Genomic DNA, 18,111 nt, shown 5'->3' with positions numbered 1-18,111 from the left:
TGTGGTCTGAACTGGGGAGAGTCGGGTGGTGCCCTGGTGACACCTGGGCTGCTTTCAGGAGTCCTGGATGTCATCACTCATTTGTCCTTGGTGCTTGGGAGGGATGACTGAGAGACTAGACTTCAGTGACCTGCCACTCTCCCGACTCCTGCACACAGTTTCTCCCTGGTGCTAGTCTCAGAGTGCTCAGACTTCTTATAGGTGGCCCAGGGATCCCAAAAAGAATGTTCCAAGAGAAGGAAGTGGAAGACACCAGTGTCTTAAGTACTGGGATGGAAACAAACATTTGAGTCTGTCTTCCTCTTCTCAGCAGTTCCGGTCCCCACCCAGCTTCAAATTTGGGGACATGACCCCCCTGTCTCCAGGAGGACTGAACACTGAGACAAGTCCTCAGTTGATCCTGAGGTAGACAAGGCTCCTCTCTGCTCAGCCGGGGAACCATCTGCCTTCAGCTGTGCCTCTACTGAGTTGAGCCTGATGGTCTTTTCACGAATCGGTGCAGTTAATCATGTCCTCAGACGCTTGAGTGGGGCAGTTTCCCAAATGCCTCGTGTCCCAGCAGCAACTCCCTGTGCTAGTACCTGTGGTTGTTGCTCTCACCCCCAACCTACAGGTCCACTTCTGGGCAGGGAGGAAATGTTGAATAGGAACCTCACGGCCCCTTCTTCATCCAAGCCAAGGCAACTTTCACAAACCCGAGGTAGGGACTGTGGGCGGGAGTGGGTGGGAGTGCCCAGGGGACCATGGAGGCCCAGAGATGGGACTCGAGGGATTGCCCTACAATCCTCAGTGATCAGATCTTGATTTTCTTCCCCTGGGTGGCTGGGACAGGGCTTCCTAATGACCAGATGCCATTCCCCATCAGGAGACTTCAGCACTGTGAACATTTAAAGAAGTTCCTCATCTCTTCCTCCTCCAGACTGATCACCCCCTTCCACAGAAACCCTCCAAATAAAACTTCTGCTGAGGTGTATGCCAAGCTCATAGTATGATCAGACACTAATAATGAAATACTCAGCTGTCATGGGTGAGGAAAAAAATGACATGAAAACTATCGTAATCAACTGAAGACTTCATGGAAAGTGTTCTTAGTTTTATTCTACTTCCCTTCTGTGACCAAACTAGGAATCACGAGAATTTTTTAAAATTTTAATTTTTTATTATTAAATAAAAATATGACGAGGGGTTATTAAAATAAAATTTCAGGGGCACCTGGGTGGCTCAGTTTGTTAAGCATCTGCCCTCGGCTCGGGTCATGACCCAGGGTCCTGGGATGGAGTCCCATGTTGGCTCCACGTTCAGCAGGGAATCTGCTTCTTCCTCTCCTCTGCCCTTCCCCTGCTCCTCCTGCTTTCTGCTCTCTCCCTCTTTCTCTCTCAAATAAAAATCTTAAAAAAAAAAAAAGAACAGTCTATAACTATGCTTCTTAGGTGAAAAACCATAGAAGATAAGAAAAAGCCATTTTTAGGTACCTTAAATAAAATACTTTTAAAATATTACTGTATCAGACCTTAGCAAGAAGGGAAGGAAAAGGAAAGTAAATGGATCAGCGAAGTAGTAATCCAAAAAAGTTCATTCTACACACACCAAAAAGACACTGCGACCGAGGAGCTCAGAAACCAGATAGGGATTGAAGCTTGGGAGTATACTATTGTAAACCAGGTTAGATAGTGAGAGGGCAGTGACTGCTTATTCTTCGCGGTGATTAGTTATGCTATGCGAGTTTTCTTACGTGGTAGGGAATTTCTTACTGGTCATCTCACATCAACTTTGGGAAACAGTAGTAGTTTGTTCTTGATTTTCAGGAGCACAAAAAAGAAATGACTGAGTTCAAATTGTCTTACAAACTAAACTAAATGATGTTTTGCTTATTCAACTGAACTGTATCTTCTCAGGGAAATTTTAAGGCTGGTCTCCACTTGTTCTGACTTTAACAGGCTTTAGTACTACCATAATTATTATAATAAAAGAAGGAACAAATGGACAAGTGGGCAAGGAAGCATTCCCAGCCGATGCGCCCCTGCGGCCAGCAGGTGGCGCTATAGCCTCGTGGTTTGGGCTCCGAGGAGCCGAGCGATCAGAGCAGGGGTCAGACACGGGTACCCCAAGGTCTGGAAGGAACTGGACCCCACAATATAACAGGGGCTGCTGACCCCTCACAAGGACTTAGCGAAGGAGTCAGCACATTCTGAGGAGGGGAGAATGAGTGAGGAAAAGCACAGAAGGAGCATGATTCTTTGGAGTGGAATAGCATTTTCACAGGTTTATGGGCTAGTAGGGAAATAAAAATCAGGACGGGGTGGGGGGGAGGGCCTATCATAAATTGCAAAGGTTCTATAAAATGTATAAAATGAATCATAGCAAGTGACAAATGAGAGAAAGTTACTTTTAAAAATCATGTTATGTACCTTTAATAGAATATAAAATAATATGTAAAGACGGCAAAAAAATTCAGCAATAACAGAAGTAAAGCCGATGCAAAACCGAATAGTACCCAGCAAAGCTTTATTGTGCACCCCCTAAGAACACAGAGCATGACCCAGGAAGACTCAAATCAAATCCGGGATGAGATTCAGGACTGTATTGTTATAAAGCAGCTTATATATTGGGAAAGCAATGAGAGTTTATCCTTCACAGTGATTGGTAATAATATCAGAAGTCTCTGATGACAAAAGATCGGTTCTGTGTTGCCTGTGTCAACCTTGGGAAACAGCTCAAGGTTTGCTTACGACTTACCGAGGCATACACAAAATATGACACAGGACCAGTAAGTCTCGAAAATAACCAAAATTAAGATTTGATTCTTTCATGAAATTGGTTTTTCCTGCTCAGAGAAGTTTCAAAGCTGGCTTGCAATTCTTTTGGATTTTAACAGACTTTAATATTGCTGTCATTATGATCAACTGAAGAAAAACGCAAATGCTTTCCCACCTGATGTACCGCCCGTGGCCACCAGGCGGCGATAACAATCCTTGATTTTGGCTCCAGGTTGCTGATCAGAGTAAGGATCTTGAGGGTCTGGGAGGAACCAGGACTCTACAGAGGACAGGGAGTTGCTGGCCCTTCCCACGGACTCCCTGAGTCGCATTCTGGGAGTGGGGGAAGAGTATGAATACAAACGGCGCACAAGAAGCCTGATTTTCTGGAATCGAATAGCATTTCCATGTGCTCATGGACTAGTCATGAAGGACTACAAGTCCGGACAAGGAGAATGTGGGAAAAGATTGATCATCAACTACAAAGACTGTAAAAATAATGCCATATACCAATGCAGCTGAGCAAGTAACAAAGGAGTAAGTAAAAAAAGAATCCATGTTATGTAGCTTTAATAGAGTACACAGTAAAAATAATATATGTGAAAATTAAGCTATAACAGAAGGACAGCCAATGAATCACTAAGAAATAATAAAAATTTACTTTGCCCATGGGATGAGTTCAGGGATGTATTGTTATAAACCAGCTTGTGCACTGGGAGAATGACGGTTTATTCTTCACTGTGACCGGTTATAGGAACTTTCTTCAGTGATATGGAGTTGGTGACTGGTTCCTTCATATGAACCTTGAAAAACACTTAAAGTTTTCCTTACAATTTTCAGAACCGGAAAAAGATCAGTTGGCATTAGAAAACGTGGTAAATAAGCTTTGCTTATTTAACTAAACTGGTGCTGTTGCTCAGGAATTTTCAACACCGGTCTCTGATTTTGTCTTGAACAGACTACTCCTACCATGATTATTCTTATTAGGAGACACAGAAGCATTCACACCTGTTGAACACCCGATGGCCAGCAGGTGGCAGGAAGACCCCTCGGTTCTGGCTCCAGGGAGCTGATCAGAGTCAGGATCCTGAGGGTCTAGGAGGAACCAGGACTCTCCAGGGCACAGGGGACATGCTGGCCTCTCCCAGAGACTTACTGAAGGAGTCATCACATTGGGGGGTAGGGAGGCTGAAGTTGAGGGAAGTAAGTGACAAAATTACCATGCTTTGGAGTAAAATAGCATCACATGAGCTCATGGGCTAAAGGTTAGAGGAATAAATATAAACACAGAGGAGATTAAAATAGATTAAAATACAGAGACTCTGTAAAAATAATTGCTAATATAAATGCATCTTAGCAGGAGACGGGAGAGTAATAAAAATGTTTTACGTTATATGCTTTTAATATAACAATGTATACAATAAAATATAGCTGTGTGAACAATAAAGGAATAATAGAACTAAACCCAGTGAATCACTGAGAGTAATGAGTAAGAGTTTATTGTGCACAAACTTAAAATTTACCCTAGAGCTCTCCATCAAAGCATGAGGCACAGGCGTTTATTGTTTTAAAGCATATTGTATAGTGGGAAGACATTGGCTGTTTCTTATTCCTCGTGATAGAGTATAATACTATATTTTTATAAATATCAGGAGCTAGTTACTCATTGCCACATGTCAACTTGGAGAAAAGTTTGTTTTCCTTATGAATTTCATAGGGAGAAACAAGACATAACAATGTCACAATCACGTTAACCATTAGCTACATTCAGTATTCATTCTCGACTACGTGGATTTGGCTGCTCCTGGTTTTCAACACTGTTCTCCATTTGCTGTGCCTTTTAACAGGCTTTACTAATACCACCTTCATTATTATCATTATGAGGAACTCCCAAGCCTTCCCGCCGGTTGCGTACCCCGTGGCCAGCAGGCGGCGCCAAAACCCTTTGTTTTCCACCCCGGGGCGCTGAGCGCTGGTTTGTCAGAGCCTAGAACCTGGTGTCCTGGGAGGAACTAGGACCCCGCAGAGCCCAAGAGAACCGCTGGCCCCTCCCCGGGACTCCGTGAAGGAGGCACCACATTTCTCTCGGTGATTGTTTATAATACCTGCTTATTTATAAATGACAAGGAATTGGCCTCTGGCTTCCTCACGTCAACCTGGGGGGAAAGTGCATGTTTGGCTCATGATTTTTTGAGCCACAAGAATGAATGTACCGGGTCACCTGCACCGTCCCTATTAGCTGAAGTCTTGGCGAGTTTTTACTCTGGTCTCTCTCTCTTTTTCCTTTAAGGAAGTTGACCCCCGCCATGACCATGCGAGGACACTGAAGCATTCGCACCTGGTTCATCCCCATGGACAGAAGGTAGGGCTTGGGGTCTGCGCTGTGTGTCTTTTTTTTTTTTTTAATATTTTTTATTTTATTTATTTGACAGAGATCACAAGCAGGCAGAGAGGCAGGCAGAGAGAGGAGAAAGCAGGCTCCCCGCTGAGCAGAGAGCCGGATGTGGGGCTGGATCCCAGGACTCTGGGATCATGACCTGAGCCGAAGGCAAAGGCTTTAACCCACTGAGCCACCCAGGTGCCCCTGCGCTCTGTGTCTTGACAGCTCCTCTGATCTGCTCCTTGACATGGCACCTGTGTCTGGGATGAATGAGGACCCCACAGAGGACAGGGGTGGTGCTGGTCCCTTTCAGGGACCCAGTGATCTGGGCTTCTCACTCCGGTGAGGTGACGTTGAGTGAGGAAAGGCAGAGAAGGGCCGTGAATCTTTCCAGTGGAATGGCCTGTCCGTGCTGTCTTGGGCTGGGGGAACAGGAATATTCACCAAGAGGAGTAGGAGTGGGGAAAGGATTTGTAATAAATTATACAGACTCAATTAAAGTCTACACCATTGCATTGTCAGTGATAAAGCAGAGAGACTGAAAAAGAATGTGTCATGTACTTATATAGTGTGTATGTTAAAGTAATACATAAACAGATATAATATCAACATATGAAGTCAAGAGATATTTGGTCTTTACTGGCAGGACTCTTTAAGTTGGTGTGTATATTCCAGATTCAGTTGCCTCTCAGTGTGTCCTGCGTCTTCCTCGGTTCTGTGAGGAGGTACACGGGTGGAGAGAGACAGTGTCATGCGAGATAAACGCTGGTCTTTTCTCTGAAGGAAGACATTATGCAAGTTTAGAAGACCTAACCATGGGGTTTTTTTTGTTTGTTTGTTTGTGTTTGTTTGTTTGTTTGTTTCCAATTAGGTGCTTTTTGGTTAAAAGAAAAATATCTTTGTAAAACAAACACCTAGTGAGCAATAAAAGGGCTGTCAGGGGGTTGTGTTTAATTCTAATGACTGTCTGGTCCTCCTTGTGCGGACGCATGTGGCTGAGACCTTTGGAGGAGTCTTCCAATGGCAAAGATTCCCTCATACTCTAGAAGTTCTCCTTGGAAAATGAAGACCAGGGGCCAATGCATTCGGGGGGGATTTGGCTTTGCTATTGTTGTTACTATTTATGAACCAATTCAGAGATAATAGCAAGAAAACTCTCAATGCTATCCTTTTCACAAAATATCTTGCAAGAGAATAGTATGACAAATGAAATAATTTTGAGGTTTTTAGGTGTTAATGTTATAATAATTAAATTCATGGCTGTGAGTTTACGTGTTGATTTAAATATTCATCATTGAATGACTTAAAAATTGATTATGCCTTACACCTGGGTGGCTCCCTCCTTAAGCATCTGCCTTCTGCTCAGGTCATGATCCCAGCGTCCTGGGGTCCCCCCCCACCCCGTTCCCTGTCCAGCGGGGAGTGGGCTTCAACCTCTCCCTTCGCCCCTCCTCTTGCTTGTGCTCTCTCTCCATCAAATAAAATCTTAAGAAAAAACAAAACTACACATGAAACTAAATGCCTGCCAAGAGTTGACTTTGGATGTGATGAGGTACGTCATCCTTGTTGGAAACTAGGATTAACTGTCATTAAACAGGGTCCACCAGTTGTTTGTTCCTGGGCATGCCTGGGCTCCCAGCGAGGTGGAGCCGGGCAGGGCTGCGGAGGTGCCCCCTGCAGGCTCAGGTGCCTTCCAGGTAGAGGCGCGGGCAGCGGCGCCCTGTGCACCCTGTCTGGAGTCCCTGTCCCCTCCGCGGGCACGCTGCCCGCCCCCACCCCCGGCGTCTGCGCCCACCGTCTTCAAACCCCATCTCCATTCGGCAGAGGCACTCCGAGGGGGTGAGGAGCTCCTCGGGGAGGACGTTAGAAGCCACAGACCCCATCCCCACCCCGTCTTCACCCCCCCCACCCCGCCATGCAGAGCCCCTGGTGTCCGGGCTGCCACCGGCCGCCCAACCTGAGCACTCAAATGTGGCTTCCAGGTCCCAGCCAGGATTTCCAGGGGTCCCGCCTGCTGGCGCCCACTCACCCAGAGCTGTCCCTGCAGAGAAGGGGGCTCCTGGGGACCCCTCAGCAGGCCCCGCGGGGGCCGGAGCCAAAGCAGCAGCCCCGGCTCTGAAAGGCCATGGCTGTGTGCCCCTTCGGGCCAGGAGGTGGGCAGCCCCACACTCCCTCCCCATCTCCGAAGCGGAATTTAATTAATTAATTTCTCGATGGTGGATAGTCTAACGCAAAATTACTCTTAGACTTTGGAAAATGTATTTACTCTTATGCTCATAGGTATTTATTCTTTTTGTCTATTTGTTTTACATGCGCATAGTATGTAAATTAAATGGATATGTATTTTGTTAATATTCGTTGCTGCCTTAAAATATGATTATGATTTCCGTAGCTCTTTCCATATGTCATTACTACAACAATAATGAGGTATTTCAACCATGTCTCTGTGTAAACACATATTACCTCTTTAGAGATGGAAGGACACGTGGCTGGGGCAGGTGGCTGGGGTCCTAAGCACACTGGGATTATTTTTCCAGTGAAAATTGGGATGCAGAACATGATTCGACCAATGTTTCTAAAACAAGTTGAGGTTTTCTTGCAACATAGAGGTTCAATCAAAACACAAGACCTGTCCTTTTCAGTAGACACAAGATTCGCAAAACAATGTTTTATTTCATGTTATGCACAGAAAATAGAATAAAACATGTTTGTCTTCAGGGGCATCTAGTAGATCTAAGTTCTACCCGGATGCAATTTCTCAGATCCGTTTTCCGGGCACCTGGCCCTGAGGTGAGCTCCTTTCAGCTCATGGAACACAAGCCCTCTGCATGTCTGTAACGTTACCCGCAGGGAACTCCCAGGGCAGGGACTCCCTCTGCGAGTTATCAGCCCCTACCTCTCCTCATAGTCGATGCCCAGTTTAATCTAAAGTCTTTTCTTTTTTTTTTTTTTAAATACTTTATTTATTTGAGAGAGAGAGAGAGAGAACACGAGCAGGGAGGAGGGGCAGAGGGAAAGGAAGAAGAAGACTCCCTGCCCAGCAGGGAGCCCAACTTGGGGCTCGATCCCAGGACCTGAGCTGAAGGCAGATGCTCATCCGACTGAGCCCCTCGGGTGCCCCACAGTTGCTCATTTGACCTATATTACCGAGACCAGTGTGATCGCTCGCCTCTGACCTTTCCCTGCGTCTCCTGATCGATTCCCACATCCCTGTGCCTCTAATGCTGCGGACCCCATGGCTCTGTCTGACACAGTCCAGGACTATGATCTCAGTTCTGGCCTCATTATAGAGACACAAATCTCTAATTCACTTTAAAATATATCTGGCATGCCAAATATATCAACAAGAAAAATCGTTTTGCTATGCTCCATGAATATTTTGAACTTCTAGGCATTTTGAATATCATAGTTCTCAGGGTCCCCTTATGTTTTGTCACACAGATGAAATGGGTAATTTGAAAAAATATATTTGCTCACTGCCATAAAATCTACAAACATGCCTCCATTCAATCTTATGGTTTATGCCTTTCACTTAAACGGAATGGTCATATTTACCATAGCTACGTCTGATTTTTTACAATGTGTTTCTTTTTCTCTTTAACTTTCTCAGACTTCATGTTACGATAATAAATTAAATCTCCATTATTAATTTCCCCGCCACTGCTCCATCTGTCTTCTCATTTAAACGCAAGTATCTTTCATCTTGAAAGGCAATCGCTTCTGCCCATCTTTTCTTCTGTTCAGCCTCATCTCCTTTGCCTTCACAACAAAACTGAAAGGAATAGTTTCCTGACATCACCCTTATCCTAATAATTAAGATCACCAGTGGTTTCCTCCTTAATAAGAGAGCTCTCCATATTAATGATGGTTTCCTTATTAATAAACCTTAATAAGATCATGGTTACCTATAATTAAACCTATCATTTCTAGGTCTCATCTTACATGGCATCAAAGAAAATTAGACTATGACCTCTTTAGGGATTATTCATTTTCCTAGGCTTCTCTGACCCTTCGGGCTCCTGACTGTCCTCATACTACCATGGTCACTCCTTCCCAGTGTCTCTCACAAGGCCCTCCTCTAATCATCAAGGAGGTGCATCTCAAAACTAGGCTTTGTTCTCCCTTTTCACTATATACTGTTTTAGCAATCTCATGGATTTCTTTGATTTCTTCTATTGTTACATCTGCAATGTCCAAAAGCTCCTGTGTAGATTTCCTTTGTGAGGTGTAATTTCTACTTGCATGTGGTATGGGCACCTGAAATGAAATATATCCCACACGGAAGCCATTGACTTCTCCCTCAAATAAAATTTCCTTTTCCTCCAGTCTCCAATCTTAGATAATATCTCCACCAAATACCCAGGGACTAGAACCACACAAACCCAAGCAACCAATGTTTTTACCTCTACATTGAACATGAGTTTCATCGCTCATTTCCACCCCAACATCCAACAACATATCAATATTAATGATATTGAATTTGCCTGTTATGAACCTGGACTGTCTCTACATTTATTAAGATTCTGTTTGAGATCTTTCCAGGGTTTCATATTTTTCTGCATGCATATTTCTACATGTTTTGTTATTTTGAATATTTAAGGATTTCACTTCTTTGGTGCTACTGTAAATGACATTTTTAGTACTTTAAATTCCAATCATTCACTGCTTTTATATATGTAAGCAGTTGATTTTGTATAGTTACATTATATTTTGCTTCATTTATAATCTCCATGCTTTTGCATCAATATATGGGAGAGTCGGCTCTATTTCAGTTAGAATTTCCAGATTTAAGTAAGTCCTACCCTTAGAATTTCTAAAATTGTGGCACTGATTAATCTGGATACTGAATTTCTTTTTTTTTTAATGTTTTCTTTAAGCATATTTTATTTCTTTTAATTTAAAATACATTTTATTTAACCCAAATATATAAAATAAAATATATGCCAACATGTGATTAAAGTAAAAATTATTGGGCGCCTGGGTGGCTGTGAGTTAAGCCTATGCCTTCGGCTCTGCCCACCCCTCTGCCTGCTTGTGATCTCTCTCTGTCAAATAAATAAATAAAATCTTTTTTAAAAAAGTAAAAATTATTAATGAAATATTTTACATTCTCTCTCTCTTTTTGGTACTCGGGCTTTAAGTTCCTTTTTTTATTGTAGCCACTGTATAGTACATTATTAGTTGTTTTTTTTTTTAAGACTTTATTTATTTATTTGACAGACAGAGATCACAAGCAGACAGAGAGGACGAGAGAGAGAGAGAGAGAGAGAGAGGGAGAGAGAGAGAGAGGAAGAAGCCGGCTCTCTGTTGAGCAAAGATCCCGATGCGGGGCTCGATTCCAGGACCCTAAGATCATGACCTGAGCCGAAGGCAGAGGCTTTAACCCACTGATCCACCCAGGTGCCCCTACATCATTAGTTTCTGATGTAGTGTTCCATGATTCATTCGTTACGTATAACACCCAGTGCTCATTACAACACGTGCGGTCATTAATACCCTTCACCCTGGATACTGAATTTCTGTGATTTAGGAGAATCTACCACAGGGGTTTCCTGGTCCCTTAAATGAGCACAAAGGTTCCTGCGCTGCGCTGTGCCCTAGCGGCCGGCAGGGGGGGCGCCAACCCGTCTTTTCTTATGCTGCGCCTTAGACCGCCGTGGAACGCATGCGCGTCGCGTCCGTTTGCCCCAGACGCCGCGTGTGCACGAGAGCCGGAGCGACGTTCCCTCGTGACAGACGGCGGCGGCGACGGTGCGGACGACGAGGGCCCGCGTCTTCGGTGAGTGACAGCCCCGCGCGGCCCGGACTGCTGGGAGGGGGCTTCCCCCGGCCGCTGCGGGATGGTTTTTCACGAACGGTGAGGAAGGAGCTCGTTGTCCGCCCTGCCCCGAGCGCCTGACCCTTTCCCGTGTGGTGTTTTAGCGGGACGTGTTTTACCCGCGCGCCCGCGCCCGGAGGGGCTTCGGGGCCACGGTGCGGCCTGTGGTGGTCCTGGTCCCGGGCTGGGGAGTGTTTCCGGGGGAGCCCTGAGGCAGGCAGCGGGAGGGACACCGGCGGGGCGGGGCGGGGGGGGGGGGACGGGGCGGGCTGCCGGGTGCGCGCGTGGTTCTTCGCGTTCTGGCCGCCCGCGTGCCCTCGCGCGCCCCCGCAGGGGGGAAACCTGCCGCGAAGCCGCCGGGTCGGTGCGTTACCTGAAGTGTTAGGGCTGTGAGCGCGTCGGTCGCCGAGACCCCCTGGAGTGGAGGCTGTGACTGGCGTAGCCCGAGGGCCGCCTTGCCGAGGTCCGTCTTGATCCGCGCCCACGCCAAGCCGGGTCTGCCTGCGCGTGCTGCACTCCGGGCGCCGGTGAGCTTCGTAGAAGGCGCCAGTCAGCGGGCCGCTGGCGTTTGGAGGGGCGGCGTGACGCCCCGAGGTCCTGGGAGTGGTGGCGGCGCACTCGGTAGTGACGACGTCCCACGCGGGGTTCGCCGGCTCGCTGGGTTCTTGCGAGGAGGGCAGGAAACTGTCTTCGGCGCGTGCTGCTTTCGTTTCGCCGAGGAAAGAGTCTGTTACACTGTCGTTAAGATGCCGCGTCTCCCCTACTCACCGGTAGACTCAGCGCCGTCGGAAGCAACAGCCCCAGCGAGCTATGTTGTCGACTTTTTAAACTGTTGCTAAAGTTAGAATAGCCTACAGTTAGGAAGAACCAGTCGAAGGTCCTCCAACCTTTTCCTAATTCCAGAAATTAACCTAAAGTCTGTCATGATTAGAGCATGACCTTGGCGACAGATTAGACAGAGGTAAATGGGGCAGAATTAAGGGTCTGAAAAATAGACCCACTCAAATAGCTGAATTTTGCCGTTGGAGCAGAGGCAGTGCAGCGGCGCGCAACGACTGTTTGACCGTGTGGAAAATAACAGAATTCACCGCACACCAAAACTTATTTTCATAAACTCAAAAGTAAAATGCAAAATTAAAAAAAAAATTTTTTGTAGAGATCTGGATATATCTTCTTACATCTCGGGCTAATTTTGTGGGTGTTGGAGTGGTCTGGTAGATAGGCAGCTCATCTCAGGGGACCGGTTTAAATAGGGTCCCCTACTCCTCCGCTATCTTGCCCCCATCAAAACTTCAAAAATTGTAGAAAAAAAAGTAAAGTATCTTCTTGAATTTGGGTGTAGAGATAAGTTTTGTATATATGACCAAGAGCAAGATTTATGAAAGAGAAAAATTAATTTGATGAATTCCATCGCAGTTAAAATGTGACTCTGCAGAAAATACTGCTAAGAGAATAAAAAGACTCCTGCAGATGGGCATCTTTGCAGAAGATATATCAGAGAAAAGATCTGTGTGGAAAATATGGTAAAGGGGCGCCTGGGGGCTCAGTGGGTTACAGCCTCTGCCTTCAGCTTGGGTCATGATCCCAGGGTCCTGGGATTGAGCTCAGCAGGGAGCCTGCTTCCTCCTCTCTCTCTGCCTGCTTCTCTGCCTACTTGGGATCTATGTCTGTCAAATGAATAAATAAAACTTTTTTTTTTTTAAGAAAATATGGTAAGGACTTCTAAAACCTAACAAAGTTTTAAAAAAATGTAAAAATGGGTAACGATCTGAAGAGAGACACAAAAGATAGCAGATTAACATACAAAAAGATCCTCAGCATCACTTGCTATTAGGGAAAAGCAAATTACAAGAGACACCACTTAATACTACCCATTAGGATGGGGCTAAAATTTAGAAAAATTGGCAAAACATTTTGCTAATTAGCATGGAGAACCACAAGGACCTCTAATAGGGATGAATATGGCACAGACACTCTAGAAGGCAGTCTGGCAGTTTCTTACAATGCAAACATAGTCTCATTGTACCCATAATAATCGTACTTCTGGATATTACCCATCTGGACCAAAAACTTATGCCCACACCAAAAGCAGCACACAAATATTTATAGCAACTTTATCATGATGGCCCCAAACTGGAAGGAACCAAGATGTTCTTCAGTAGGTGAATATATAACCAAAACCAAAGTTTATAACCATGAAATGGAATTTGGTCCAGCAGTGAAAAACTGAACTATTTAGACATGGATGAATATTACACACACATTTCTGAGAAGAAGCCAGTCTGAAAATGATACATAATATTTGATTTCTTTATGTGTGATCTAGGAGAAAATACAAAATTATAGAAATGTTTAATAGATCAATAGTTACCAGGGGTCTGTGAAAGGAGGATATCGAATAAGTGAAACATTCTGTGTGATACTTTAATGGTGGATACATGCCACAATACATTTTCAAATGCCATACAGGTTTTTTTATTGTGTTATGTTAGTCACCATAAAATACATCATTTTGATGTAGTGTTCCAAGATTCGTTGTTTATGTAGAATTCCCAGTGGTCCATGCAATACATAACCTCCTTAATACCCACCACCAGGCTTACCCATCCTCCCAAACCCATCCCCTCTAAAATCCTCAGTTTGTTTCTGAGTCCACAGTCTCATGGTTTGTTTTCCCCTCCAATTTCCCCCAATTCACTTTTCCTTTCCTTCTCCTAATGTCATCCATGTTATTCCTTATGCTCCACAAGTAAGTGAAACTATATGATAATTGACTTTCTCTGCTTGACTTATTTCACTCAGCATAATCTCCTCCAGTCCCATCCAGGTTAATGCAGAAGCTGGGTATTCATCCTTTCTAGTGGCTGAGTAATATTCCATCGTATATATGGACCACATCTTCTTTATCCAGTTGCCTGCTGGATAAAGAGTGGCTCTTTCCACAGTTTGGAAAATGTTGTGGGGACATTGCCGCTATGAACACTGGGGTGCATGTGGCCCTTTCTTTTCACTACATCTGTATCTGTTTTCCAAAGTGACTGTACCAACGTTGAGTTCCCACCAACAGTGTGAGAGGGTTCCCCTTTCTCCACAATCTCTCCAACATTTGTCCTTTCTTGCCTTGTCAATTTTGACGATTCTAACTGCTATAAGGTGGTATCTCAGTGTGGTTTTGATCTGAATTTCCCTGATGGCTAATGATGCTGAACATTTTTTTCATGTGTCTGTTAGCTATATGTATGTCTTCTTTGGAGAAGTGTCTGTTCGTGTTTTCTACCCATTTTTTGACTTGATTATTTGTTTTTTGGGTGTTGAGTTTGAGAAGTCCTTTATAGATCTTGGATACCAGCCCTTTATCTGTTATGTCATGTGCAAATATCTTCTCACATTCCGTGGGTTGCCTCTTTGTTTTGTTGACTGTTTTCTTTGCTGTATAGAAGATTTTGATCTTGATGAAGTCCCAAAAGTTCATTTTCACTTTTATTTGCCATGCCTTTGGAGCCTTGTCTTGAAAGATGTTGCTGTGGCCAAAGTCAAAGACATTACTGCTTATGTTCTCCTCCAGGATTTTGATGGATTCCTGTCTCACATTGAGGTCTTTCATCTATTTTGAGTTTATTTTTGTGTATGGTGTAAGAGAATGGCGAGTTTCATTCTTCCATACATAGCTGTCTAATTCTCCCAGCACCATTTATTGAAGAGACTTTTTTCCACTGGATATTTTATCCTGCTTTGTTGAAGTTTTTTTTTTTTTTTTTTAAGATTTATTTATTGATTTGACAGAGAGAGATCACAAGTAGGCAGAGAGGCAGGCAGAGAGAGAGGGAGAAGCAGGCTCCCCACTGAGCAGAGACCCTGATGCGGGGCTCGGTCCCAGAACCCTGAGACCATGACCTGAGCCAAAGGCAGAGGCTTAACCCACTGAGCCACCCAGGCGCCCCTGTCGAAGATTTTTGACCATAGAGTTGAGGGTCCATATCTGGGCTCTCTACTCTGTTCTATTGGTCTATGTGTCTGTTTTTGTGCCAGTACCACACTGTCTTGGTGATCACAGCTTTATAATAAAGTTTGAAATCAAGCAACATAATGCCCCCAGTTTTGTTTTTCTTTTTCAGCATTTCCTTGGTGATTCAGGATCTTTTCTGGTTCCATACAAATTTAAGGATTCTTTGTTCCAACACTTTGAAATACGCCACTGATATTTTGATCAGGATGACATTGAAAGTATAGATTGTTCTGGGCAGCATAGACATTTTAACAATGTTTATTCTTCCAGTCCATGAGTATGAATATTTTTCCATCATTTTGTGTCTTCTTCAGTTTCTTTCATGTGTGTTCTGTAGTTTATCTCTTCGGTTAGGTTTATTTCAAGTTATCCTATGGGTTTTGGTGCTATTATAAATGGAATCGATTCTCTAATTGTTCTTTCTACAGTTTCATTATTAGAGTACAAGAAAGCAAGAGATTTCTGTGCATTGATTTTTATCCTGCCACATTTCTGAATTGCTGTATGAGTTCTAGTAATTTGGGGGTGGAGTCTTTTGGGTTTTGCACATAAAGTGTCATGTCATCTGTGGAGAGAATGAGTTTGACTTCTTATTTGTCAATTTGAATACCTCTTTTGTTGTTCTTGTTGTTGTCTGATTGCTGTTGCTAAGACTTCTAGTACTATGTTGAACAACAGTGGCAAGAGTGGGCATCCTTGTTGTGTTCCTTATCTCAGTGGGAAGGCTCTCAACTTTTCTTCATTGAGAATGATATGCACTGTGGGTTTTTCATAGATGAATTTTATGAAGTTGAAGAATGTTCCCTCTCTTCATATACTTTGAAGAGCTTTAATCAGGAAAGGATGCCATATTTTGTCAAATGCTTTTTCTCCATCAATTGAGAGGACCATATGATTCTTCTCTCTTCTCTTACCAATTTGTTCTATAACATTGATTGATTTGTGAATGTTAAACCACCCTTGCATAATGAGGATAAATCCCACCTGGTCATGGTAGATCATCTTTTTAGTGTACTGTTGGATCCTGTTGGCTAGGATCCTATTGAGAATCGTGGCATCAATATTCATCAGGGATATTGGTCTGAAATTCTCCTTTTTGATGGGGTCTTTGCCTGGTTTGGGGATCAAAGTAATGTTTGCTTCATAGAAAGAGTCTGGAACCTTTCTTCTCTCTCTATTTTTTGAAACTGCTTCAGGAGAATAAGTATTATTTCTTCTTTGAATGTTTGGTAGAATTCCCCCAGGGAATCCATTAGGTCTTGGACTCCTGTTTTTTGGGATGCTTTTGATCACTGCTTTAATCTCATTACTGGTTATTGGTCTGTTCAGTTTGTCAATTTCTTCTTGTTTCAGTCTTGGAAGTTTATGGGTTTCCAGGAATGCATCCATTTCTTCTAGGGTGCTTAACTTATTGGCATATAACTGTTGATAATAATTTCTGATGATTGTTTCTATTTCATTGGTGTTAGTTTTGATCTGTCCCTGTCATTCATAATGTTATTGATTTGGGTCCTTTCTCATTTCTTTTGGATAAGTCTGGTCAGTGGTTTATCGATCTTAATTCTTTTTTTTTTTTTTTTTTAAGGAATTTATTTTTTTTAAGATTTCTTTTTTTTTTAGATTCTATTTATTTATTTGACAGACAGAGATCACAGGTAGGCAGAGAGGCAGGCAGAGAGAGAGGAAGGGAAGCAGGCTCCCCGCTGAGCAGAGAGCCCAATGCAGGATTCCATTCCAGGACCCTGGGATCATGACCTGAGCTGAAGGCAGAGGCTTTAACCCACTGAGCCATCCTTATTAATTCTTGCAAAGAACCATCTTCTAGTTTTGTTGGTATTGTTCTACTGTATCTCTGGTTTCTAACTCATTGATCTCTGCTCTAATCTTTTTTTTTTTTTTAAGATTTTTAAAAAAAAAATTATTTGACAGAGAGCACCAGTAGGCAGAGAGGCAGGCAGAGGTGGGGGGGGGGAGGGGAAGCAGGCTCCCTGCCAAAACAGAGAGCCTGATGTGGGACTCAATCCCAGGTCCCCGGGATCACGACCTGAGCCAAAGGCAGCGGCTCAACCCACTGAGCCACCCAGGCGTCCTCTCTGCTCTAATCTTAATTATTTCCCTTCTTGTGCATGGGGTTGGCTTAATTTGTTGTTGATTCTCCTGTTCTTTAAAGTGTAAAGAAAGTTTGTGTATTTGGGATTTTTCTTTTTTTCTTTTTTTCTTTTTTTTTTTTTTTTTGAGTGAGGCTTGGATGGCTATGTATTTCCCCCTTAGGACTGCCTTTGCCATATCCTATAGGTTTTAGACTGATGTTTTTTTATTCTCATTGTTTTCCATGAATTGTTTAAGTTCTTCTTTGATTTCCTGGTTGATCCAAACATTCTTGAGCAGGATGGTCTTTAGCTTCCAAGTGTTTGAATTCCTTCCAAACTCTTTCTTGTGATTGAGTTCTAGTTTCAAAGCATTGTGGTGTGAGAATATGCAGGGAATAATCTTAATCTTTTGGTATTGGTTGAGCCCTGATTTGTGGCCCAATATGTGGTCTGTTCTGGAGAAAGTTCCATGTGCATTCAAGAAGAATGAGTATTCTGCTGTTTTAGGGTGGAATGTTCTGTATATATCTATGAGGTCCAGCTGGTCCAGTGTGTCATTCAAAGCTCTTTGTTTCTTTGTTGATTTTCTGTTTAGATGATCTGTCTGTTGCTGAGAGTGGCATGTTAAGATCCCCTACAGTTAACATATTCTTATCATTATGACTCTATTTCAATTAACAGTTGGCTTATGTAGTTGGTGCTCCCATGTTGGGGGCATAAATATTTACAATTGTTAGATCTTCTTGTTGGATAGACCTTTTAAGAATGATGTGGTGTCCATCTGTATCTTTGACTACAGTCTTTAGCTTAAAATATAATTTATCTGATGTGAGAATCACTATCCCAGCTTTCTTTTGAGGCCTTTTGGCATGAAAGATGGTTCTCCATCTCTTCACTTTCAGTCTAGATGTATCATTAGGTTCAAAATTCATCTCTTGTAGCATATGGATGGGTCCTGTCTTTTTATCCAGTCTGCAACCTTGTACTGTTTTATAGTGACATTTAGGCTGTTAACATTGAAAGGGATTATTAAAATATAAGTTTTTATTGTCATCATGTTC

This window comes from Mustela erminea, chromosome 21, assembly GCF_009829155.1.
Source record: "Mustela erminea isolate mMusErm1 chromosome 21, mMusErm1.Pri, whole genome shotgun sequence".
NCBI classification, from domain to species: domain Eukaryota; kingdom Metazoa; phylum Chordata; class Mammalia; order Carnivora; family Mustelidae; genus Mustela; species Mustela erminea.
The sequence above is the reverse complement of the archived record's forward strand: the minus strand, read 5'-3'. Positions refer to the sequence as shown.